The 27,984-nt window shown below is 40.7% G+C and overlaps 1 long non-coding RNA gene across 2 annotated transcripts; it reads left to right on the forward strand.

The window, feature by feature from the left end:
* The first annotated feature begins 2,994 nt into the window (after positions 1-2,994).
* LOC142653037 (uncharacterized) lies at positions 2,995-24,770 on the forward strand. Of its 2 annotated transcripts, none has more exons than XR_012848021.1 (5): positions 2,995-3,113; positions 16,798-16,916; positions 17,073-17,160; positions 18,348-18,431; positions 24,687-24,770. It is a non-coding gene; the product is annotated as an uncharacterized LOC142653037 (long non-coding RNA). The 2 variants fall into 2 exon arrangements; XR_012848022.1 differs by lacking the exon at positions 24,687-24,770 and adding an exon at positions 19,440-19,571.
* Positions 24,771-27,984: the final 3,214 nt, after the last annotated feature.

Here is a 27,984-nt window from a genome sequence, read left to right on the forward strand (position 1 = left end):
AGTACATTGGCTTTGCAGGTAAGGATTCGGTGTCTGACAGCTGTCTTAGCAACCGGACTGCTCTATCTCCCCTGCAGAATTTCCCATGCTTTATATGTGAAGCCAAGCTTCAAGGGAACCAAGCTTTACGATGATAAGTCTACCTGAAAATTTAGTGCACATTGGGATCATCCAAGGAGATATAAAAGGGGCAAGACCACCTGCTACGACAAAACGACCTCATTTAGGAGGTTCCTACTATACACTAAACATTATGCCTGTACAATAAGAGACTTAGCTCTATCTTTTAGGCCTACAAAAAGTGTTTAAAGGCTATGGAAACCTTTGAATGTTTTTTTTTTTATTAATGTTTATAAATGTTTCTTGTGTTTTACGTACTTTTTAAATTGACTTTTTCTTTTTTTTTTTTTTTACTTTTTACGATACAACTTCTATGTATCCTGTATACATAGAAGCTGTATCATTCTCTCTCAGCCGATTCCGTCAGTTTAGCTGAAAGTGGGTCCTGTGTTTCTCTGGCACGCAGGCAGTGGCAGATTAAGTAGACACTAGGCCCTGGCCTGTTTCCCAAACTTGGGTCCCCTTCTCTACCGCCGTCCGTCCGTGCTGTAACTATTGTTAACACTACCTTTTTGTGCAAGCATTAACAAATGGGTGTTACGATTTCCCTTGTCAAAAGGGCTGTGTCCCTACATACTGACAGTCTCCAACCATAGCTGACAGTATCACACAGTGCAGGGACACATCCTCCTAACAAGGGGAATGGTAACACCCATTTGTCTCTCAGTCCTGGACTACACAAAGACTTTATGTGGAATACAAGTATTTCCTATAATAAACATGTCAGGAGAGGTGACAGATTCTATACAAGTGACTCACAGGAGACTTCTCAGATTCTAGTCGTTTTTTTTCCTCTTTTCTTCTCCATCCGGTCCAGACTTCATTACAACTTCTTCCGGCCATGACCCATTTCTGCAGAATATGCCTCTCAGATGTCTTCGGCTCCTCACTTTTCCAACATTTCCACACCTATAAACGAAGATAAAATTCTCATGGTGCCACACACTGTGCCCCTGAATATAATCGCACCAAAACCCGGTGCGCCTGAATATAACAATACCATACACTGTCCCCCTGAATATAAAAATTCCATACACTGTACCCCTGAATATAATTGTCAAACACTATAAAGTAAAGCACCACACACATTGCCCCCTGTAGATAGCGCCACGCACAGCCCCTGTAGAAAGCGACACACACACAGCCCCTGTAGATAGTGCCACACACAACCCCCTGTAGATCTCACCACACACAGCCCCCTATAGTTAGTGCCACACAGCCCCCTATAGATAGCGCCACACAGCTCCAGTGCCCCAGATGGTAATAATGATACCCCAGTGCTCGACACAATAAAAGTGCCCCTCAGTAACCCTGCCCCCTTTGTGCCCCCTGTAGATAGCGACACACACAGCACCGCTTTGTAGATAGCGCCACACAGCCCCCTGTAGATAGCGCCACAGCCCCCTGTAGATAGCGCCACAGCCCCCTGTAGATAGCGCCTCACAGCCCACCCCTGTAAATAGCGCCACATAGCCGACCCCTGTAGATAGTGCCACACACCCCCTGTAGATAGCGCCACACACAGCCACCCTGTAGATAGCGCCAAACACACCCCCTGAAGGTAGCATCACACACAGCCCCCCTGTAAATAGTGCCACACCCCTATAGATAGCACCGCATAGCCCCCTGGTAGATAGTGCCACAACCCCCCCCCCATTGTAGATAGCGCCAAACAGCCCCCTGTAGATCGCACCACCCCTCTTGTAGAAATCGACAAAGCCCCCCTGTAGATGTGCCCACTCCCCTGTAGTTAGTGCCACACTAACCTGTCCCCGTTCCAGCGCCGTCCTCTTCTCTGATGATGCAGTCTCCCCTGACCAGGCCTGCTTCCAGCAGAACGACGCAAGCTGTATGATGACATCATCGCGCCGACTGCATAAAAAAAACGCCGCTACTGTTGAACCATGTATTTCACCTGTATTCGGGGTCCATGTGATCCCAAAAACAGTCATGTAGAGTGACCCAACCTTTTATGCCGATGATATCTAGACAAACTATCAAATAGTGTGCAAAGTCCAGATCCTTCCGTCACAAATCTGCCCCTCCCCCACAACCGCCGACTTTAGTACACATTAACCTTTACGAGTAATGAAACATCAGTCACCAATGATGAAAACAGCAACAGGAAAAGGGGATGCCAACAATTTTCTTTGTAAGTGGCTGCTCTGTGTGGGGATCAGACAAAAATATCTCCAAAATTAATTAAAAATCTTTAAATTATTTGGCTCCCTGCATCAAGTACTACAATCTAAACTATACAAACATGTTAATTACCTTCCATTAAAAATGGAGATACTCATTTATTTTAAATGTACACATGACGCGCCGGCAGCAATCTTTGATCTGTGCTTCAAAAGGATCTCGGATGAAAGAATTTGAAAATTTAGATTGTAATTTATACTCCAAATAGATGCGCAAATTGTTTATCGGAGTGTTTTTATATAATAGTTGTCACATGTGACATATTCAAGTGGATGTGTCTTCAGAGCCGACAGAATGCTTTAATTTACGGGCATATTTTACGATTTATTGAGATGTTAAAGGGTATTTTAGAAAATTAGAAAGAAGTTTTTGTGTTAAAGGGGTCTTCCCATCTTGACAACTATAGCTATAAAGATTAACAACCTAAAATTAGGAATTTTTGTAAATACCTTCTTTTTTTTAAATGCTGTAGATTGCGAGATATCCTGGCTCCGTCTTACGTACAGCCCCTCTTTGTTTATTGCTCGTTGCCTAGGTAACCGGCCACCACTGCTCTCCTCTAGCGGTGGCCGCGTCTGCGCTGTTCTACCTCTTCATTTTGCAGTGAGGGTGGCCGGGATCTCGGGAACGAGCATGCTAGAGCATGCGCAATAGCTCCCTGCCCGACCACCTCTCGGGTTCTGTTCAAGTCTATAGGACGGTCCCCAGGCATGCGCAGTAGCCATGGAGCCGTCCTGTACTCGGCACATGAGTGAAGGACAGGCGAGTTAGCTGAGCCCTTATCAGGACTGGTATGTAACATTGTCCGTTACATACTTATGCTACACAGCAGCATGGACTGACTGCTGTCCGTGGTGTAAGCTGCACATAAATCAACTGTATGAGACAGCGTACTGCTCGGTCTCCTGTGCTCTCATCTGCAGCGTATCAGTGCGGGCTGCTGTATTGCCGACAGGAGCGCAGGAGACCGAGCAGGACGCCGTCTCATACAGTTGATTTATGTGCAGTTTACACCACGGACCATATAGTCGGGGGATCCTCCAGGACAGGAATTCCTGGCTGGTGTTGGAAACTACACTCATAGAGTCCCAATGGAGTTAGCTACAGGGAGGGGAGTGGGGAAAAAAAAAAAAAAAATGACCCTTTAACCCCTTCCCGACATGCGCCGTACATGTACGGCGCAGTGATTGTGCGGGCTCAGAAGCAGAGCCGGCACCGTCACCGCGGGGTGACAGCTGTATTATACAGCTGGCACCCTCCTGTAACTGCCAGGACCGGAGCTACTCTCCGATCCGGCAGATTAACCCCTCAGATGCTGCGCTCAATAGAGCGCAGCATCTGATAGGTTTTCACCCGATCGGCAACCCAGTGATGCAATCGCTGGGTTGCTGTGGCAATCGGACGCCAGAAAATGGCGTCCGAGTCTGCCTTGTACGGGAGCCGATGAGGACCCGCCTTCGGCGTGTCCTCATAGGCTTGCTGTCAGTGAATAACTGACAGCGCTAATACACTGCACTACGTATGTAGTGCAGTGTATTAGAGTAGCGATCGGGGCATCAGGCCCTCATGTCCCCTAGTGGGACAAGTCAGAAAAGTAAAAAAAAGTTAATAAAAATGTGGTAAAACAATAAAAACACACACATTTCAAATAAAAATAAAGCTAAACTGACTTTTTTCCCATAGTAAGTCTTTTATTATGGGAAAAACCGTAAAAATTAAATAAACTATACATAATTGGTATCGCCGCGTCCGTAACGACCCAAACTACAAAACTATTATGTAATTTATCCCGCACGGTGAACGCCGTAAAAAAAAAACATGAAAAACAACGCCAGAATCTTTGTTTTTAGGTCACATCTCCTTCCAAAAAATGCTATAAAAAGTGATCAAAAAGTCACATTTACTCCAAAATAGTACCAATAAAAACGGCAATCCGTCCCGCAAAAAATAATCCCTGACACCGCTTTGTGCACGCAAAAATAATAACGTTATGTGTCTTAGAATGTCGACACAGAAAACAAATGATTTTATAAAAAAAGTGATTTTGTTGTGCAAAAGCCGCAATACATAAAAAAACTATATAAATTTGGTATCGCCGTAATCGTATCGACCCGCAGAATAAAGCTAACATGTAATCTAGGGCGCACTGTGGATGCCGATAAAAAAAACAATAAAAAACGATTCCAGAATTGCTTGTTTTTGGTAATTTCCTTTACCAAAAAATGAAATAAAAAGTGATCAAAAAGTCGTATGTGTTCCAAAATGGTACCAATGAAATCTACAGCCCGTCTCGCAAAAAACAAGCCCGCACACCGCCCAATCAACTGAAAAACAAAAAAGTTACGGCACTAGTAATGCGGTGATGAAAAAACATCTCAATGCGCAGGCCGGAGGGGAACATTCCTGCAGTTTCAGGGCCCTAGTATTTAGGAACTAGGAAAGGGAAGGGACATCGCACATCCGCTGGAAGCGAGGGCGCCCGTATTATACCAGCGCAAAACTTTCCTAGCAATATTTCCCAAACCATGAAGGAGAAAAAGTCCACAAAAGCTGCAGAGCGTTACAGAAGGGGAGTGAGAAAGAAAACCGTTTATCAGTGTGACACCGGCCTGCGCATAACGGATCGCTTCACAGCGTAACACACACCTATGAATAATTGTATTATTTACCCCATGATTATACCCTCCTATTATGCCCTGATCTACTCCGCACAGATTACATATACCCCTGATATACTCCGCACAGATTACACATGCCACCACATTATAAACTGAATACCAGCAAAACTCAAACAAAACTACCAAGCAAAATCCATGCTCAAAATGGCGGTCTTTCCCTTCTTAGCCCTACAGCGTGCCCAAACAGCAATTTATGGCCACAAGTAAGGCATTACCATACCCGGGAGAACCCGCATAACAATTTATGGGGTAAGATTCTCTAGGGGCACAACATCTTGTGCGGTGAATGGGCAGATCAGTGGAAAAATTGCAATTTTCACTTTGCACCATCCACTGCGTATTCATTTTTGAAAAACACCTGTGGAGTCTAAATTCTCACTACACCCCTTGATAAATGCCTTTAGGGGTGTAGTTTCTAAAACGGGGTCACTTTTGTTTGGTACATCAGGGGTTTTGCAAATGCAATATGGCGTCCGCAAACCATTCCAGCAAAATCTACGCTCCAAAAGATAAATACCGCTCCTTTTCTTCTGAATGCTCCCATATATGTAAACAGCCGATTATAACCACATATGGGGTGTTACCGTACTCGGGAGAAATTACTTTACAAATGTTGGGGTGCTTTTTCTTCTCTATTCCTTGTAAAAATTAAAAATGTTGATCTAAAACGACATCTTGTTGGAAAAAAAAATTATTTTTCATTTTCATAGCTTAATTCTAATTAATTCAGCAAAAAACCTTTTGGGATCAAAATTTTCACTATACCCCTAGATGATTCCTCAGGAGGTGCAGTTTCCCAAATGGAGTCAATTTTGGGGTGTTTCCACTGTACTAGTACTACAGGGGCTCAGCAAATGTGACATGGCGCCCAGACACTATCCAAAATCCAAATGGTGCTAGTTCCATTCTGAGCCCTACCGTGTGTCCAAACAGCCGTTTATGACCACATGTGGGGTATTGTTTTACTCGGGAGAAGTTGCTTTACTAATTTTATGGTGCTTTTTCTCCTTCAGTCCTTGTGGAAATGAAAAAAAAAACCTAAACCTACATTTTATTTAAAAAAATGTAGATTTTCATTTTTACGGCCTACTTCCAATAAGTTCTGTAAAACACCTGTGGGGTCAAACTGCTCACTGTACTCCTAGATAATTTCCTCATGGGGTGTAGTTTCCAAAATGGGGTCACTTGTTGGGGTTTTCCACTGTTTTATCCCCTCAGGGGCTTTGTAAATGCGACATGGCCTCCGCAAACCATTCCTGCTAAATTTGAGTTCCAAAAGCCAAATGGCGCTCTTTCCCTTCTCAGCCTCGCCGTGTGTCCAAACAGCCTTTTATTACTACATGTGGGGTATTGTTTTACTCGGGAGAAATTTCTTTACAAATTTTATGGTGCTTTTTCTCCTTTAGTCCTTGTGGAAATGAAAAAAAATTTGCTAAACCTACATTTTATTTGAAAAAATGTAGATTTTCATTTTCACAGCCTACTTCCAAAAATTTCTGCAAAAAACCTGTGGGGTCAAAATGCTCACTATACCCCTAGATAATTTCCTCAAGGGGTATAGTTTCCAAAATGGGGTCACTTGTTGGGGGTTTCCACTGTTTTGTCCCCTAGGGGGCTTTGCAAATGCGACATGGCCTCCGCAAACCATTCCTGCTAAATTTGAGCTCCAAGAGCCAAATGGCGCTCTTTCCCTTCTAAGCCCTGCCGTGTGTCCAAACAACCGTTTATTACGACATGTGGGGTATTGTTTTACTCGGAAGAAATTGCTCTACAAATGTTGTGGTGCTTTTTCTACTTTAGTTCTTTTGTAAATGAAAAAAAATTAGCTAAACCTACATTTTATTTGAAAAAATTTAGATTTTCATTTTCATGGCCTAGTTCCAAACATTTTTGCAAAAAAACTGGCCGGTCAAAATGCTTGCTACACCCCTATATAAATTCCTCGAGGGGTGTAGTTTCTCAAATGGGGTCACTTTTGGGGGGTTTCCACTGTTTTAGTTCCACAAGACCTGTTCAAAGCTGACATGGTGCCTAAAATATATTCTAATAAAAAGGAGACCCAAAATCCACCAGGTGCTCCTTTGCTTCTGAGGCCGGTGCTTCAGTCCAGTAGCACACTAGAGCCACATGTGGGATATTTCCTAAAACTGCAGAACCTGGGCAATAAATATTGAGTTGCATTTCTCTGGTAAAACATTCTGTGGTACAAAAAAAATGGATTCAAAATGAATTTCTGGAAAAAAATAATGAACTTTGTAAATTTCACCTCTACTTTGCCTTAATTCCTGCGCAATGTCTAAAGGGTTAAGAAACTTTCTAAATGCTGTTTTGAATACTTTGAGGGGTGCATTTTTTAAAATGGGGTGACTTATTGGGCGTTTCTAATATCTAAGGACCTCAAACCCACTTCACAACTGAACTGGCCCCTGTAAAAATAGCATTTTGAAATTTTCTTGAAAATGTGAGAAATTGCTGCTAAAGTTCTAAGCCTTGTAACGTCCTAGAAAAATAAAATGATGATCAAAAAACGATGCCAATCTAAAGTAGACATATGGGGGATGTTATTTAGCAACATTTTTGTGTGGTATAACTGCCTGTCTTACAAGCAGATACATTTAAATTGAGAAAAATGCAAATTTTTGCAATTTTTCGCTAAATTTTGGTGTTTTTCACAATTAAATACTGAATGTATCGGGCAAATTTTGCCAGTAACATAAAGTCCAATGTGTCACGAGAAAACAGTCTCAGAATCACTAGGATAGGTAAAAGCATTCCGGAGTTATTACCATATAAAGTGAAACATGTCAGATTTGAAAAATGAGGCTCTGTCAGGAAGGTCAAAAGCGGCCAAAGAGGGAAGGGGTTAAACATATATATTTATTTTTTTTCCATGTCACTTTATACATAAAAAAATTACAAAAAGTCTAAAATATTGCAATATCGAACTGGCCCTTAGAATATGCTGACACTGCTTGTTTTGTAGAGATTCCTTTTCAGCAGTGCTGTGTACACTGGGGGCCAGGTAAGCGATCATGTGATTATCAGTAAATAAGTACACCCTATAAGTCAATAAAACTACCTTTAGCAATAATAACATGAAGTAAATATTTTTAATAGAAGTTTTACAGTATCCACCTCATTTTGGAAAAATTTTGGGCCGCTCTTTACAATTTTGCTTCAGTTCATTGATGTTTGAGGACATTCGTTTATGATCTAAAGATCCCTCCACAGCATATCAATGGGTTAATTTCTGGACTTTGACTTGGTTTTATTTATTCTTTAGCCATTCTGAAATTGTGGCTGTTGCATGACCCACTTTTATAGGGAATGTATTACCTATACTTTTTTTCTCGGAATTAAAACCGGATAGTAAAACATAATCTTTTTCTGTAATCTGGATTTATTTATTTTTATTGTAGATTTTCGAATCCTTTTTTCTCTACATTATTATCAGGGCAGACATCTTGCCTGTGCTGCTTGTTTAGAGACATGCTTTACAGAAGCCACATGGACCATAGGAACAGGAGGGGACACATTGACTTCTATGGAAGAGTTTTCTAGGCATGCTCTGTGACCAGTTTTCATTGTGCAGGGAGGGGGAGGAGGGGGAACTGTGTTTATCACCTATGGTCAATGGTGGATCCTGTGTTATCTATATAGAGGTGTTACCTGTCAGTGTAATCCTGCCTGTGATGACAGTGGGAAGACTGTTGAGAAGTGATCTCTATAGAACAGGAAGGGTCAGTCTATTTTTGTGAGCCCCAGTGGTCAGAGGGAAACTGCAAGATTTTAGTTTTTCTTTTAAATATAGATAATGACATGGAAAATAAAAAAAAATGCTAAAACATTTTCAGAATGTGTTTGACATAAAAACTTTTTTTTAAGCAATAGGTCATTTTCTATTAAAATAAGCTCCTGGACAGATGGCCTCACAATTATCTCAAGAATATTCTGGTATTAAGTGGAGTTCATAGTTGTCTCAATAACGGCATATTTCCCAGGTCCTGTAGCTGCAAAAACCTAAATCATCACCCCTCCATCACCATACTGGGCAGCAGGTTTGACTTTTGCCAAATATCGCATGATAACCAAACATCTCCAACTTATACTCACCGGTCCAAAGGACATTATTCCAGAACTTTCATGGTTTGATCAGGTGCAAGTTTTCAAACCTTCTACTATCTGCTACCATATTCTTTTTGGAGAGAAGGGTCATTTTCAAGCCACCCTTCCATGGAAGCCATACGTGTTCCGTCTTTTTCTAATTGTGCCGTCATAAACACAAACATTACAAGTGTTAACAGAGGCCTTTAGGTCTTTTGATATAAGTCTTGGGTTTTTCTTTATATCTCTGAGCCTCCAATGGTCCGAGCTTGGACTGAGTTTGCTGGGATGCCAATTCCTGGGAAGATTAGCAAGTGGCAAGCTCTCCATTTGTAAACAATAATTCACACTCCAGAATGGGGAATTTTTATTTGTTTAGTGATGCCCTATAACCCTTCTCAGATTACTGAGCCAAACCATGGTTTCTCTGAGGTCATGACTGATCTTCTCTTCTCGGCATGATGTTGACACACACCTGAGTGGTCCAGACCACCAAATTGGCAAAAGCTCTGCTATTATAGGGGTAATCACGCTTCTTGATGACTTACTAATCTGGTGCATTTGATTAGTAATACTTGGCAGCTAATTACAATCTTAAAAGGGTATTGCCATCTTATAAAATGATGACATATTGCTAGGCTATGCCATCATCTTATGATTGGTGGGGGTCCGATCTCTGACTGGGACCCTTGCCGATCCTGAGAATGAAGGGACTGCAACATTGATTTAGCATTGCGTTACCCTTTAAGTTTGTCCTGAACAGAGGCGCTCCCGGCCACCCAGCTGTGCAGGGAACTTCAGCTGACTTCAATCACTTGTGGGCACTGCTGTGCAGGCAAAAACATTGAAGGGAATACAGTGGTAAATTAGTGCTGGAGCCTCTTCATTCTCTGGATTTGCGGGGTCCCAGAGATCGGACCCTACCGATCATAAAGTGATGGCAAAGAAAAACAAGACAGAAAAACAATAAGGCTTTGAAATGCATCCACTAAATGTAGGGAGCGAACTGACAGAGTGTCCATGACTTGGGCTTCCATGAACTTTTGTGCTGGTCTGTGGCCCATGACAGAACCATGAACAGCCCACTGAGAAGCCAGTAGATCCAAATAGAAGACAGTACATGTTGGAAAATACTATTCAAATGGTCTCATAAGCTTGGTTTGACTTGAAGGCACTAATAATAGTGGGTATAATATATATATATTGCACCCTTGCTTTTAGGACATTAAAGATATGCAGTCAGTCTAGTCTGGCCTCCTCTCGCCCCAAATTCTGTCTGTATGGCACATGCGTCCTAGAGGCAGAGTCATCTGTCTACCATCTTCCTTTGAAAGTTGCTTATCTTGATAGGTAGTACAATAGACTTCTCATAAACCATCTACCTACTAGTGACAACATTCTATTTTACTACATGCTGTAAAGGAAGATGCTGGAGGGCATCTGATTGTACTGACATCTAGTGGCCAGTGTGAAAACTACAATATTTTATCATGGATAGGCAAATTAAATTTAAAAAAAATGTACATTGCCTTCCCCCACCAAAAACAAAAAAATGTCCACGGGAAAGGTAGTTGCAATATTGTGGGATATTTCATATCGAGTAGATTTTATTAACAGTCTTGACATAACATGATCTCTATGTTTCCAGCAGGTGTTTGTACATTATACAGTACATTGTGTTTAGATTTACGATGCACGTTATATTATATCTTCCTACCGCCTGTCTCTGTGTTACTTTTTTTATTCCATGTTGCGCTGTTATTTTAATGTAGCAAAAATAAATAAAATGGAAGTTTAAAGTGAGAACCCATGATTGATAATGAAGAAAAACATGCAGACGTCACAGAGCTGACACCTCCTGTACTAATGAAAATCTTTCCGTGACAAGCAATGTGATATGGCTGATAATTAAGGCTGTCACCAAGTGTCAGGAGCTGATGTGCACAAAGTTTGCATCGATAATATACACAAGTTTGTTTTTCTGTAACATTTGCTATGTCTACTGTACGGCTTTATTTAGTTTGACAGCAAGGTAATTTAAAGGAACACATTTCGGGCATAACTGAATACATGATCTTATGCCCAGTCCAAGGGTTGATGGGCAGAGCATGACACAGGAATTCATAGAACACCAAAGAGAGAATCCCTGTGTCAGGCACCGCCCCCTCAGACCTTGCACTAGGCAGAACACCAAGTATCAGTTTTGCGTTGAGTGTTCCTTTAAGAATATAAGACATTAGGTTCACTGTTCCTTCAGTAGAGAAAAATAGTAGAACTTACGTGGTTTTATTATGTGTTTGAGCATGATCCATTCTTCTTCAACCTGATCCAACTTTTGCTAACACCTTCTATAAGATTAAGCATCTTAATAATTCCCTGTTCACATCTGCATCGGAGCCTCCATCGCAGATTTCATAAGGTTTGACTAGAAGAATAGCGCTGCATACAGAAATATTCATCCCATCAAAATGATGTAAGCCATGACGGAACATGACCGAACCCATTATAAGTATTATAAGTCAATGGAGAAATCCGGGCACTGGTGGTATCCATAATACCAGGGATCCACCGCTATGATATGGTTTTCGTCATGACTCCAGTCAGATATAAAAAAGTTTTCCTGATCAGTTAAACTCATTCCCAACTTTTTATCAATGGCAAAGCCTCTATTGCTACCTTCAAGGTAAACCCCTAACCGAGTTTCAAAGAATCCCAGGGTATCATGGAAACTTGGCTGGGAAATAATGGCCTAGAAGATGGGGGGAAGGGATGTGACAACTGTTCTGAGCATATTTCTGGCTAAGGAAAGTGGTTGAAACTTTTTATGCTCATTTCAGCCCATGGCTTGACAAACTAAGATGAAAATGTTTAATACAAAAGAACTAACTAGGTTCATACTATAAGAAAAGAATACTGACCTAAGTAGGTAGAAATATTTTCACCATATTATGTTTAACCCCTTAACGCTATGTGACGTAATAGTCCGTCACAGGCGTTGTCCTGTTAACGCAAACTGACGGACTATTACATCATAGCTTTAACAGAATACTGTGTCCACAGACACGTCTGCAGACACTGTTTTAAAGCAGTGATAGCTTAACACTATCACTGCTTCAAGGCTAGGACCAGAGCTAACCACTTAGATGCAGCGCTCAAAAGTGAGCGCTGCATCTATGGTGTTTACAAGCAGATTGGAACCCCCAATGAAATCGCAGGGTTCTGATGACTGCGCCGGCAGACCGGAGGCCTAACAATATCCTCCTGTCTGCCAAGTATGGAAGCCTGCTAGGTCCCACCCAGAGGCGGGGCCTAAAAGGCATCCGGCCGCAGTAACAAGATGGCGCAGGCTCAGAAGCTCCGCCTGTGCCATCAGCCGCTGGTGTGAGCTGTATGTTACAGCAGACACTGATCAAAAGCAATTGGGGCATCTTAGTAGTTTGTAGCGATCGGCATCCACACAATGTGATCGTGAGGATGCCGTTTGCTGCTATGGCAACCAGAGGCCAAACAATGGCATCCTGGTCTGCCACGTACGATAGCCTATTAGGCCCCGCCCAGAGACGGGACCTAATAGGCTTGCTGTCAGTGAATGACTGACCGCTCTAATGCATTGCACTACGTGGGTGCACGTAGATCAGAGGTGCAGTCCCTCAATTCCCCTAGTGGGACAAAAAATAAGTTGAATAAAACTGTAAACAGAACAGTTTCAAGTTAATAAAAACAAACACCAAATTTTTTTCCTATAAGTCTCTTATTATAGGGAAAAAATGAAAACGTAAAAAAAAGCACACATATTTGGTATCGCAGCGTCCGTAATGACCCAATCTATAAAACTATAATGTTATTTTTCCCCACACGGTGAACACCGCAAAAAAAAAACAACAGAATCCCATGTACCCCAAAACAGTACCAATAAAAACTACAACCTGTCCCGCAATAAACAAGCCCTTACACAGCTTTTACGACTGAAAAATAAAAAAGTTCTGGCTCTCAGAATATCAACACAAAATGTGCAGAGTGTCCAAAAGCGGATAAGTGTGACACTGGCCACATATCTATGAAATATTATTTATTTACCCCATTATTATACCCTCTTATTATGCCCTGATGTACTCCGCACAGATTACATATGCCACCACATTATAAACTGAAATACCAGCAAAACCCCAAACAGAACTATTACCAAGCAAAATCTGCGCTCCAAAAGTAAAATGGAGCTCCCTCCATTCTGAACCCTACAGTGTGCCCAAACAGCAGTTTACTTCCACATAAATGGCATTGCCATACCCGGGAGAACCAGTTTAGCAGTTTACGAGGTGTGTGTCTTCAGTAGCACAAACTAGGCACAACATATTGCGCACTAAAATTGCATTAATTACTAATGAAAAAACGCCTGTGGGGGCAAAATGCTCACTACACCTCTTCAAATGCCTTAAGGGGTGTAGATTCCAAAATAAGGATCACTAGTTGGGGGGTTGTTTTACTATTTGACCTCAGGGTCCTGCAATTGTGGGCCAATGCTGTGAAAATTACCAAAATAGACCTCAAATGCGCATGTTGCTCTTCAATTCTAAGCCCTGTCATATGTCCGGGCAAATGATAAATGCAAACTACAGCCCTCAAGGAATTTATCAAGGGGTGTAGTGGGCATTTTGACACCACAGGTTTTTTGCCGAATTTTAGTGAATTAGGCCATGAAATGAAAAAGCTTCATTTTTTCCGATAAAACGTGGACATTTTACATTTTTACAAGGAATAAAGGAGAAAAAGCACCCCAACATTTGAAAAGCAATTTCTCCCAATTACGGCAATACCCCATAAGTCGTCATAAACTGCATGGCAGGACTCAAAAGGGAAGGAGCGCTATTTGGCATGCAGATTTTGCTGGATTGTTTTTTGGGCACCATGTTGCATTTTCAAAACCCTAAGGTACCAGAGTACAGTGAAAGCCCCCAAGAAGTGACCCCATTTTGGAAACTACAAAACTTCCCCTATAAAATAGTAGTCAGAGTAAACCAGCCTGGAAAAGGTTTGTATAGCAAGCTCAATGACTCTAGGAGTGTATCGAACACACAGCCGGCCTTGCATTGAACGGTGGCTTGTGCGGAACACCCATATGGTGTATGGTCATACAGTGCACAAGTAACCTTAGCAAATAGTGCCTAATCATAGGTACCATGCAGTTGCCTAATTAACAATGATATTCAGTGTCGCCACCACCGTACACTGCAAAAACAATATAATATACTATACAATGTCTAAAAAGCAATGCCATAAAATGGCACCAAACAGCCCCACTCTTGACGTAATCGAATAACCTTGTTAAAGAATTTCTAAATAAAACAGACAATATGAGTCACCCCCCTTCAGCAGCGGAGGCTGATGTGCCCTTGGCAACTTCACACGTTGAATGCCCCTAAGGTCGGCCCCGATAGAACAGCAGTGAGAGCCATGAGAAGACTCTTGGACAGTAGTGCCTCTAAGGGTAATGGGCCTTTTTCTCCCCTGGAGCAGAAATGACTTTATTGCTCCATAAAAGACTGGCAACCATAAGATTCCTGGAAGAGTAACAAGGCCACTGCTATACAAAGATATCTCCAATGCTTGACTAAAATCTAAAAAAAAATACAACAAACATACAAACCCAAAAGCCTGGATAATCCCCAAACTGGTTGAGACCGTTTTCTATGGTCAACTCAGTCAAAAGTGAAGCTCATTGGATAACACAGGTGCCATAATGTTTAGAATAAGGCAATTATAGCATTAGTACGGATATTATGCCAAGATTCACACATGGGGGCTGTTGTACGATGGTGTGGACCCTGCTTCAGGACTTGGACAACTGGTAGAACCATGAATTCGGCAGTGTGCCCAAAAATATTTAAACGTGTCGTCTAGTTTCGAAAACCCATTCTCAGGTACCCTGTTAAGGAATTTCAAGTTAAAGGGAACCTGTCATGTCAAACATGCTCTCCTACTGTATCTGCGGGCAGCGTGTTATAGAGCAGGAGGAGTTGAACGGATTGATATATAGTTTTGTGAGAGAAGGTTCAGGATAACCTGTAATTTATTTACTATGGGCCAAAGAGTCTAGTGGGCGGTCTCACTCTGTGATTGGCAGCTATTTCTGTATGCACACACACGCAGAGTGACCGCCCACTGGACTCTTTGGCCCACAGACAGCAGGAATTGAAAGAAATAAATGACAGGTTATCCTGAACCACTTCCCGCAAAGCTATGTATCAATCTGTTCAGCTCCCCCTGCTCTATAATATGCTGCCTGAAGATTGGACAGCATGCTCGACTTGACTGGTTCCCTTTAATAGACGAGGGGTCCCTACACAGAGAATCTCTCGCTCTCGAAGACCTGGCATATCCATGCATTTCATGAACATTGATTTTGATGGGAACTGTGTAATGCCTTATTTCCCCAGCAGGGACGCTGCAGGGGAAGAATTGAACCCTTTGCTGCAAGTTTCTCCTAAAGAATCACAGCTGATCATTTGGTTTCTCAATAGCAGGACACCACAAATAGGGATCGTCCAAAAACAACTCTAAGGACAATTTTTTGGTCATCTGACAGGTTGAAACTAAAGTGTAAATTGGTTATGCTGAAAAAACCCATTTTGGATAAGACCTGGTTAAACTCTTAAAAACCAAGTGCTGAGGCAGAACCTGAAATGAGCAGTCCATAACACAAAAATCCTAAATTAAAGCAGATCTGTAAATAAGACTGGGCCAAAGTCCTTCAACAGTGATGAAAATACTGAGATAATGATAGAAAACATATGGTAACAATTATTACTGTTACAGGTAATAATTTATTATATTTAATGGGGCTGATCCTTTTCCACATGGAATATATGGGTGTTGGATAACTTTGTTCCATGAATAAATGCAGTAATAATTAAAAAAAATAAAATAAAAATGTATTATGGGATTATACTGGTTTTTTATATCTAATATAACATGTTTTTATTAAATATGTAATAATAGGGGACATCTGGAAAAGGGGACACAGACTTTTTCATTTAACTGTAAATAATCCCACATCTCACAATAAGATTTCATTCTGCCACTTCAGTGCAAAATTACGTTTACTTGCAAGTTTGATCCTCCCAGGAAATCTGCTTGAACAGTTCAGTGTACGGAGATGCATAGAGTTGTAGGCAACATACAAAAAGATCAATAAATAATAATTAGATAGAGTAGCTACATAGACATTTTACGGGCAGCCCGGGGACGCTGGCTACAATGTGATACAGTTGTGTTATTTTTCTCTTTAATAAAGCAGTGAACGATTCAAGATCTCAATTCTTGATAGTGTTTTTCAGTATAGAAAAAAGAGGGGGAGACGAAACCTCCAGCTCACCTTTTGTACGTAGATTTTGCACGTTTATCACCGCACGGATCCTCGCGTCGGCACGCGATATGTAGACAATGGAGAAACAAACAATGTGGATCCAGCGTTGCTGTGGATAAAAAGGAACTTGTTCCAAGTTTAATGAAATTTGTTTAAAATAGGATCAATCGGGATGATGTCCTAAAGTGCGAGGAGAGATGTGAAAAAGTTGGGGAAGCCTACGCGTTTCAAACGCTTCCTGCGTTCTTAATCATGGCTAGGATTAACTGGCTGACTTGTTTGGTATGTTTATATGTGATTTCACAAGTGTGTATATTGATTGCGTTCCAGGTGCTTGCGATCTCCCGGAACGCAAACCGGAAATAATATTGCTATGTGCTCCAACTTCGTCGGCACACCATACGCGAAAATAAGCTAACAGACTGGCGAAGAACTTCTTTATTTAAGAGGTAAAAAGGGTTACTGATGTCGTTTTATTAAAGCCCCGTGTGATTTATGCGTATATGGGGAAAGAAGACTGCACAGATATATATCAGCCAATGCTAGATCTGCCTTAGATTGATGTCACTTCCGGTCTTACGTATGTGGTATTATTTGCGTTTCAGAGTCACATGGATCATATGGAACGCAGAGCCGGAAACAGCCACCCATGTGCGTCGGAGAAAGGGATCCCGTCCCGTCCGGAGCTACTTTGTGAGTACATTTTATTTGCATTAATGAACATGTAAAATAGATGCCTTTCAGTAGAAAAAATTGAAAAATATACTTATATTATATGTAAATATATGTGAACGCCAGTTTGTTTGTGCTACAATACCAGAAAAAATAAATAATAATGATACATGACAAAAATAATAAATTGTAGTTTTGTTTTTATTTATATTTTTTCTTTTTTCTTTTTGTAGTTTTTTGTATAGTTTTTTATATTCTACTCTCATGAGTGATGGATATATTATTTTGATCGTCAGCGGATTTAGTGAGTTAGGCCAACTAAAAGTAAGGAATGAAGGAACAATAAATTGGGTAAGGATATTGAGCTAAAAACTTAAACCTGTAAAAGGTATATATTAAGATTTTATGATTAAATTAGTGAAAAGAAAAGACAAAATAATAAATTTTTATTATATGTATGTTGTAATATAAAGGTGAAGTAAAATGTTTGGAGATCAAATTATTGACTATAGTTCTCTGATGACCCTATAAATAACCTGTATATAGTGTTGCCTATACCTCTAGATATGGATCAGATAAGGACCTGCTATATAGCTCGAGAACAGACTTGATTTTGTATATTTTGCAATGTTATTTGCCTTTGAGCTAGAGACCGTAACCAGAATAGGTCAATCTGTCTTGGATTACAGTTGATTGAGCATGTAAATAGACTAATAGATAAATAAATAAATGCCCACCATCCATTGCTCGACCATAATGATAGTGATAGTGACCTATCTAATAGGGAAAATGTTGGAGGATCGCTGTTGACTAGATGTTTACTGGTTAGTAATGGAACATGAAATAAAGAAGTTCTTCGCCAGTCTGTTAGCTTATTTTCGCGTATGGTGTGCCGACGAAGTTGGAGCACATAGCAATATTATTTCCGGTTTGCGTTCCGGGAGATCGCAAGCACCTGGAACTCAATCAATATACACACTTGTGAAATCACATATAAACATACCAGACAAGTCAGCCAGTTAATCCTAGCCATGATTAAGAACGCAGGAAGCGTTTGAAACGCGTAGGCTTCCCCAACTTTTTCACATCTCTCCTCGCACTTTAGGACATCATCCCGATTGATCCTATTTTAAACAAATTTCATTAAACTTGGAACAAGTTCCTTTTTATCCACAGCAACGCTGGATCCACATTGTTTGTTTCTCCAGTGTTTTTCAGTCTTGGAGTGGGAATCAGATACCTGGAACAGGCGGAGGGAGCGATTGATTTTGGAGTCATTCAGGCAAAGTACAGTAAGTGGTAGAGTTGAAACACCACATGCGTTTGCTAAATATTTTCCTACTTTTGAAATTTCAGCAAGTGACCCATAAAAGGCCAAGTGATAGAAATTATGCTCTTCAAATGATCGAAGATATATATTTTGATTAAGGGGTTAAAGAGTTTTTCCAGTATTTTACATTGATAGTCAATGTTTATATATGATCAGTGGGACCCCATGATCAGCAGAGCAAAGGGGCAGTGGCAATCACTGGAGGGCGGTAGATCCTTCTCTCCTGTACTCGACACAGCGACATCCTTACAAGTGTGGCTGTGGCTGGTACTGCAGCTCTGCCTATTGAAATAAACAGACTGAGCAGGGCTGAGCTGCAGTACCAAACACAGCCTCACCCACGTGGACGTCACTGTGTCAGGTACCACAGTAAAGGAGCTGCAGCACATCTCCGAGCGCCATTGCCCTTTCGTTCTGCCAATTGGTAGGAATCCTAAATGTTGGACCTGCTGTAGTGGCCAAATACAGATCTTCCAAGATATTATACATGTAGGGATAATACATTTATAACTAGCAAATACATAAAAACAATCCAGCCTTCATAGTGCAGCAGGACAAATGTATGTAAAGAGTAATTAGATACAGGAGAGGTGGCCCTTGTCCAGGGGCGGATACGGACAGCAAAGGGTCCCTGTGCAAGAACAGTATATGGGCCGCTCTCTCTTTCAATCCACCAATAATTGAAAGCAAAAAATGTTTAATTAATCATTTAAAGCCATTTTCATCAGCTCAGTCCCTTACATGCAATGTAATATACAGCATATGAGCTTACAATCTATTAGAAATGGTCAAGGATTTATACTACTGAAGCTAACCAGCACAAGGCCTTAGAAATCCATCCCTGGTCCTGGTGGCTTCATCTTGAAAGCATTCAACTAGATCTCCTATACAGAAATTCATATAGATCATTGTCTCACTCCAGAAGTTTTAGGACATAATTGACCTCCATCTATCATCCATTTTTTGACAGATTTGTTTCAGTTTTTTGGTCCTCATCAGCATTAAGTAGAGTAACCATGTGAGTCCCTGTGGATGCCGTCACAGACTACTATTACCCCGGGAAAACTAGAATCGAGTCTGGCAGATTTCAGCCATTGCTTCACTGGAGAAAAAACTGTGAATAGCCCTTCTCCCAAAAAAAATCTTGTATATATCTATAATAAATCATTATTTTTTTAAATAGGGAATGTTTTTCTTAAAAACTATTTCCACCTAAACATAAAAATATCCATACGTTGGTAAATTAGATGTCAACAACATACAGCTTGTCACAGGTGAAAAAATTAAATCATGTTAAAAAGGATAGGGGCTTTTTGATAACTCGGAATACCATAATAGGATATTTTTTAAATGTGTTTTCTAAACCGGACAACCCCTTCATAATTTGAAGAACTTCTGGCCAGCCAAATATTGGCTTCAATCCATCTGTTACACCCATCTTTATATAGATCACACCCAGAGGCATAACAATAAAAGGTGTAGAGGTAGCAGTCACACCCGGACCCTGGTGCCTAAGGAGGCCCAAAGGCCCTTCTATGACATAAGAAGACAGCAGTATTATAAATGTCGCATGGTAGGTTGGGGTGTATATATATGGCAGAGGCCAGGAGGAAAAGTAGGGAGCAGGCTCACAGACTGAGCCCTCTCCATAACTCGCGTTTGTCGGCTGTATATTACAGACGACACTTCACTTAAACGAGGGGGATCCACTTGTTTAACCCCTTAGATGCCACGCTCTGTAGCGAAAGAGAGGGTGGCCCTCCGACGTCCCATTGCTCCCCCACAACGCGATCCCAGGGTGCTGATAGTTGTCATAGCAGCCTGGGGGCCTAATGAAGGCCCCCCAGGTCTGCCAGGTTTGTGCTCCTATTAAGCCCTAATTCAAGCGATGTAACGATCACTGGTTCAAGTCCCCTAGGGACACAAATAAAAAAAGTACAGTTAAATAAAGTTTTTTTTCTATAAAAAAAAAATAATAAAAAATTAAAAGTTAAAAAAAAAAACCTTTTTCTCATTCTACCCCATAAGCTCCGAAATAAACGTAACATAAGTGATTCCTCGGTGTCCATAAAAGTTCAAAATACTACAATATAACGTTATTTAAACTGCACAGTGAAATTGTCACCATCTGCCACAAAAATTGCATAAAAAGTGATCAAAAATTTTTATGTACCCCAAAATGGTACCAATAAACACTACAACTCGTCCCGCAAAAAACAGGCCCTCATGTCTTTTTCGACTAAAAGATGAAAATGTTATGGCTTTTCGAAGGTAGGAAGGAAAAATTCAAAAAAGGGAAAAATTACTGCGGAGGGAAGGAGTTCAATTTAGGCCTCTGATCAAACTCATTTTTGGTAAACTCTGCCTCTGTCTTGGTTAGTAAAATCTGTACGATTATGGAGACATGGTCAGGAAACTGTTACTTCTATAAGACAATGAAAATATATAAAAGGCATTCTGTATCATGTTTTTCTCACGTCTTATTACACACGCTACCAAAAGAAAACCAAACTAAAAAAGTTCCCTTCTATAATTGAAATCAATACCAGCCTCCCTCTCCTTTAGGTTTCTGCACTTTATTGCTTTCTTTCATGTCTAGTTTGTTAATGTTATTTTTCAAAACCAAATCCCCGCATTCCCCTCTCCGATGTCATCTCTAGTTAATCTAAAAGAAGAAGTGGGAGATGTTGGCACATCACAAACAAGAACTATTTTACTACCGGCCTGACTCAATATTTACTAATAACGGTGAGGCCATCCATATTATAACTGAAAGTGCGGCTATTTTTCAGAGTTTTTTATGAATATAATTTGGACTGACACTCCAGACCTATAACTAGGCTTCAATCAATACAGGCACTATTGAAATGTGCCAGGATTTTATGGAGCTTTGTGAAATACAATACTGGAGGTTTATCTCCTATAAAACTTGGGAATCGGCCAAGTAGCGCAATTACTACAATATGAATCCGTATTAACTAGATATAAGCGGATCGATCTACATGAATTGAATGTCTGAATTTCCCTAAAGTTTTGAATTCGTCAAAAATCCAAAACTTTTGGGGTTTGTTGCACACATGTGCACATGTCCTCGAGCTGGCGTCCCCATAATGCCTTGCAGGCAGATTTACCCAAAATGCACTGTGGCTATTCCTCCCCCTAGCACAGCCAATCATGAGTGGTATAGGTGGATGGCATTACTAATGCCGGCTTGGCATTAAAAAGCTTTAAAGGGGTTGGATACAGTTCTAGGAGACATCAGAGAGTCAGAGACGAGTTTTCAGGGCAATTGGTGTGCTTGCGATTTGCAGGAAATGTAGTCAGACAGAACCGAATCAGTCGAACAATTCAATCAAATTGGCCCGAAATCAATTTAGAGATATTCGCTCATCTCTAATATATCACTAATCTAGTATTCTTGCCATCACCAGCAGCCACGACAAATCGAAGCTTCCTTACCACGGGGCTAACATGAGGGAATGCCTGGATACTAGCTTAATTGGGGTTTTAGGGTTTGCCGATGTTATAAAGTGGCTGATATCATCTGTAGTTATTAGGATTTGGGCCACCAGAACGTTGACACATCAGAGTATTTTTGATGAGTTGAGCGATCCTTGGGGTGGCACTGACCTTTTCAGTGATCTGTCTAGTTCTTCCCTAGGTGAATAACATTCGACTCTGAGACACGCCTTTGGGCATTACGTTTCCAGCAATCGGAATCTTCATTAAAGGGTTTGTCCAGGATTTGAACATTTTATTTTTTCCAAAAACAGCGCTGCTTTTGTCCAAGAACTGGGCTTAATATTGCTGGTTTCACTTGAGTGGTGTTGAGCTGCAATACCAGACGAAACTCATGGACAAAAGTAGCGCTGCTTTTGAAAAAAAGCTGAATTTTTTAGTAATTCTGGACATTTCCCTTAAAGACACTGTCCGGTCAATAGTCATTTATGAAAATGAATTCAGGTCTGAATAACTATAATCGGGTCCAGAAGTATTTGGACAGTGACACAATTTTTTCATTTCGCCTCTACACCACCGTACGTCACTTATCAGAGTTTAAAAATAAGCATCCATGTGTCCTGTATAGCCGGAGAGGGACCCTTCACATTCATTTAATTATTGGTTTCCATGGGGAGTCTCGTAGCTGGGATCTACTAAGATCTGCTCATCACTGGGGAAACCAATAAATAAATACTTAAATTCATTTTTACAAATAACTATTACATTGAAAACAACTGGGGCTTGTTAATTTCAACAGGCCTTGGTGGTCCTCCCGAGATGAGCGCGTTGTTTGCCCGAACTCTCTGCTCTAGCTAATAGACGAGGGATCCAAAATGGCCATATCCAAAAAGATTATATATTCCTGACCACCCCTTTAATTAAAATAAAACAAAGGGTACTCAAAGGTCTGCAATATAAAAACCATAACTCATACTTTACATCTTGTTTCTTGGGAATAAATAGTGCAAAAATATCATATTCAAAAATCTGACCGGTCTTTTTTGCATTAAATGTCATGTCCATCAAACCCATCATCCCGTAGAAACATCAGCTGTTTATTTAATAGGAAATTATCAAGTTAAAAGCATTAACATAGCAGAAAATGATCTTCTGCCCCATTAGAATTGCATGGCAGGATGTCCAGGTATGGCAAATTATTCCGACATAACCGTAAATGTTAAGATGACAAGTTCTGCATCTATTAGAGGTAAATTGTGTTTGGAAAATGTATTTTAATTACATCTACAATTACCAGACCTGACACACACGTCCTGCATATCACAAACTCCCAGTGTGAGGCTCAAGTAAGAACCTACCCCCTCCCCTCGGCAGCAGGAAAAATAACATATTACATGATCTCTTGGTCTGAAGCCGTCATATTGATAAACAGTTTTCCCTTAAGTAATTAAACCTTTATATACTATTCCGTTAAATTAGATAAATTAATTTGCTACTTTCTCATCTACAACACAATCAATTCCAAATTGATGTTGCTTTTTTTTTCTCCTAATGCAAACTTTCCATGTGAGAAATCGCTTGCGTCAGCCAAAGCAGCTAAATAGATTTCTGACCACTGAAGAAATCTACTGTACAGATAGAATTAAATTACTAGCAGAGCCAGGGTTAGAAGGAAAGACATTTAGGAACTTTTCTTTTCCTGCAAATTTAAGCTTGGGTCACTGTACTAAGATGATGGACTGGAAAGTCGTCCCAGTTTTATGGTATTTGATAATTAAAATCATCCATTTTTGTTTTGCCTTTGGGATTGGATCCTTATGTATGGTATTTTAGATAGAATTGATAGAATATCGTGCCATCAGGGAAGGGGTGGTAATGGCTTGAAGACCAATATAGACACAATACAACCGAATTAAAACACTAATGTTCTAGACTTAGCATTAGATAAGACACATGGACCAAAACCAGGTGGTGGGTATGGTAGCCCACACAAGATCATTCACCTTTTCAACATATATCTACCAGTCCTTTTTGGTATGAAATATGGGACCATATATCGAATAACACACATAACAATACAGCTTGTAGACTACATGTTGGCCACCAGCTATAGAGGGCATCTACATTTTGGTAGGAAGGCATTTTTGGCAAGGATATCACCCATGTGCTCTGACAAACAGTGAAATACAGGTAACAACCAACATACAGGATGGTAGAGCGATGACAGAGGCACTGCCTAATGTTGGTTGTTTGGAAGCTCCATCCGGCCCTCCCAAGCTCTGGAACTTTATCTACTCAACCAGTGCTCGATTAAAGGGGTCGTATCATCAAAACAACCACTTTCCATATTCCCTGTCTGGACATCATAGAGTGGTTCTTCCCAGCTCGAGACTACTCCTTTGTAAGATAACTCCTCTAGTTTCCAAAAACATACTGATATGTCAATTGTCTTACGCTGGAATAGATCCAAGCATTTGCCTAAGCCTAAATTTTAAGTCCCACTGTAGACAGGACATGATATTAGAGATTACAATTTGTCTCCAGCATTGTGGATTATATTGGCGCAATAAAAAAATGGGCAAAAAATTAATTAATCACCTAAATCTCTCTACATCCCTGACCCAGTGGTGGACCTACAATACATGTAACAACTACCTGACGGATGAAAAGGATAAAGAAGAATAGTTTTAACATAGCAGCCTACAAGATGTGTCTCAGGGCTTGTTCACATGAGGATGTATAAATCTGGTATTCCCAGGGATCCTGGCGAAATGGAAGAAAGATAATATTTCCTAAAGGAAAGGCTTTCATTCTCCTGTTGGAATCCAATCTACTGGTAGAGAAAAATACAGAAGGCAATATGAACTTCAGATGCACTATTGAGAATGACCCCCTAGTATTTGGAGTGGCGGGTTATTAAAAACAAATATATACTGTATAATCTCAGTTGTTTTGAGAGGACTTATTTTTTGCCCGTTTTTACAGCACGAGAACCCAACTCCCACACATAATTATGATACAAAAAGATCCTGAGCAATAACAATGACTTTTCTTTCCCCAGCTCTTATAGGCCTTTAGTACGGGGAAAGCAAAGAATTAAACCAACGACAAGTTGAGCCGCAGAGTTCTTTACCACCTTCATCAAAATCTTGGTCTTCAGATAAACATATCATATCATCATCTTCAGGCTGTTCAATGGTGTGTTTGTGGATTTTTGTGGTAGCATATATATATATATATATATATATATATATATATATATATATATATATATATACATACAGTATCTTGTTGTCAGTTGTCCTCATCCTTTCTCATCATACATGAGGTTATACAACATAGGAGGCATATTTTGGCCAAAATACACTGGGCTTAGGCGTAACTTGAAACTACTGGGCCCCAATGCAAAATCTATAACAGAACCCCCACCAACCATGTGCCATTTATAATACCGGTGTTATCTTACGTGGTAGAGGTGCCTTGTGCCCAGGTCCAACTGCCACCTCTGCATCCCCTACAGCTACACCCCTGACACTGGGGAAGATTTATAAAAATTTGGAACACGTGACATATAACATATAAGGTTGTTAGATACGTTTCTCTACCTTATTCCACCTCATTCATTGTGTAGATGTACAATATTCTCCCCCAAAAATTGGCCCACATTTAAGTTAAATTTGGTACATTTTATAACTCCTCTTTGCCCTATTTAGTAGAAACTATTGATGTAAGGAGAATTTCAGGCAGATATGGTTTTCTTTCCTGCATGGAGTCCAAGAGTAGAATTTAAGACCTATGTAACTTCACTCGTAAAATTACTTTTTTGTAATCTCAGAGCAATAAAATACCTTTTCTGTCTGCTGTGCATTTACCACTCAGATCCCCCTTTCTGCAAGTTCTCCTTCTCCCGAGCGGTCATTGATTTTCTATATCAGAGCCCACCCTGTCTACACGCGTAATAAACATTTTAGGTCATCGATAATTGGCACCTAACACTGCTGGATGGACATGGTCATCACAGGCTTCATCTGGGGCCTATTAGAGGACATCAGAGGATCTTTGAAAGGGTGTTGTTCAGGTACGTGAAACTCTGGGGCCACGTAGCCCTACCAAAAATAGATTTGCAGTTTGTGTCCGGAGTTGGACTTTAAGGCTGGGTTCACACGACCTATTTTCAGGCGTAAACGAGGCGTATTATGCCTCGTTTTACGCCTGAAAATAGGGCTACAATACGTCGGCAAACATCTGCCCATTCATTTGAATGGGTTTGCCGACATATTGTGCAGACGACCTGTAATTTACGCGTCGTCGTTTGACAGCTGTCAAACGACGGCGCGTAAATGGACTGCCTCGGCAAAGAAGTGCAGGACACTTCTTTGCCACGTAATTTGAGCCGTTCTATATTGAACTCAATGAAGCACAGCTCAAGATTTACGAGCGTCTCAGACGGCTCGCAAAATGCGAGGAGGAGCATTTACGTGTGAAACGAGGCAGCTGTTAACAGTCTGTCTTTTCACACGTAAATGCCTCTCATCGTGTGAACATACCCTTAGGCAGATGAGTCAGCTATTGCTTTATATATATATATATATATATATATATATATATATTATGTGAGGGTTTAGCACCATGAGAGGTTGGTGCAGCGGTTTCTTCGTAGCCAGAGACAGGGACACCGTGCATTAAAGTTCATAACAGGGCTTTGCCTGTGTTTTATTCTTGTCAAAGAAACAGCCTCTTGTACAACAAGGCAAAATACAAAATAAATCCTGCTCGTCTGAGCACTAACTAAACAAGATATTATCTAACTATATCAAGTGCCTTCCTACCAGGCACTGGACACAAAGGAACACAGGTCTTTACTCACATAGAATACAGGCTACTCCAGACTTAGTAGTCTCCGGTCTGAGTCAGGGGTGAGACTGACACACACTGTGTCTGCACCTTTTTATACACAGGCTGCAGGTGCAGCTAATTGAGCAGCAGCCTTGTCCCACAAACAGAGATGGACTAGGGATTGGGGAACCCGCCCTGCTCTTCCCCAATCCAACTCCAGGCCCTTTTTCCGGCTTTTCCTTAAGCCGAGATTGGAAAGCTAGAGCTTTCTATTGCAAAAACTACTCATTCCCTGGAGCCTAGGATACATATGACAGGATTCTAGGGGAAATGTACCTTCCCTCAATGACTTTACCTGTCACTGTCTCACTATATATATATATATATATATATATATATATATATATAGATATATATATATATATCTGATTAAGGAAGTCTTAAACTTCTAGAATAATGTGGTCTATGTGACTCTCTTTAAAATTTACAAAGAGCCATAAAATTTTCTTATATTTATGTAAATTAGACTGGCTACATTTCCCCAAGCAAAACCATCACCCGCTGTCCTTTATTAGAAAGGAAATTAAATTAATACAGCAAGAATAATATATTTGTAAGAAATTATTTCTCTGTATTTCCATTTGCCATTGTAAGTGTTCCCTGCACCCGATGTTACAAGTTCTTTATTATGTAGAAACATTTTTCCATCTTCATTTTCCATGACCACATGGGAAAGCTTAATCGGTGGCCATATTTGGAGTCTTGAATTCATTTTTTAACTTATTGGCATTCACATTATAGGGGAATTTACCTTCCCCTGGATCAACACGGCCAATCATTGGCTTCAGTGATATACAGCTCGGGCCAGTTCTTGGGTCTCCTTTGTGTGGCTCCTGACACTCCAACCCCAAATTTTGGGAATTCCTGGTATTGTCCACACATCTATTCTAATAAATGACTTTTTCTTGACATTTCTCCAGTAATTATCTCAGGCAGCAGAGATAGAAAGAGAACGTTACATGCAGGAAGCTGCTGATTCGGTGCTGTTAGCGGAGGAGATTTCAGTGCAGAACCATAGAGATAAATGAGTGACTTCCCTTCTAGCATACTTGCATCCCACCAAAATTTCCTGCAGTCCGCTGTCCGGGTGATCCACCTCTCATTCCACTACCGTCTTTTCCCGATGCCTCCCAACACAATCTCTGGTCGTCCCAAGACCT

Source organism: Rhinoderma darwinii, chromosome 5, assembly GCF_050947455.1.
Source record: "Rhinoderma darwinii isolate aRhiDar2 chromosome 5, aRhiDar2.hap1, whole genome shotgun sequence".
Lineage (NCBI taxonomy): Eukaryota > Metazoa > Chordata > Amphibia > Anura > Rhinodermatidae > Rhinoderma > Rhinoderma darwinii.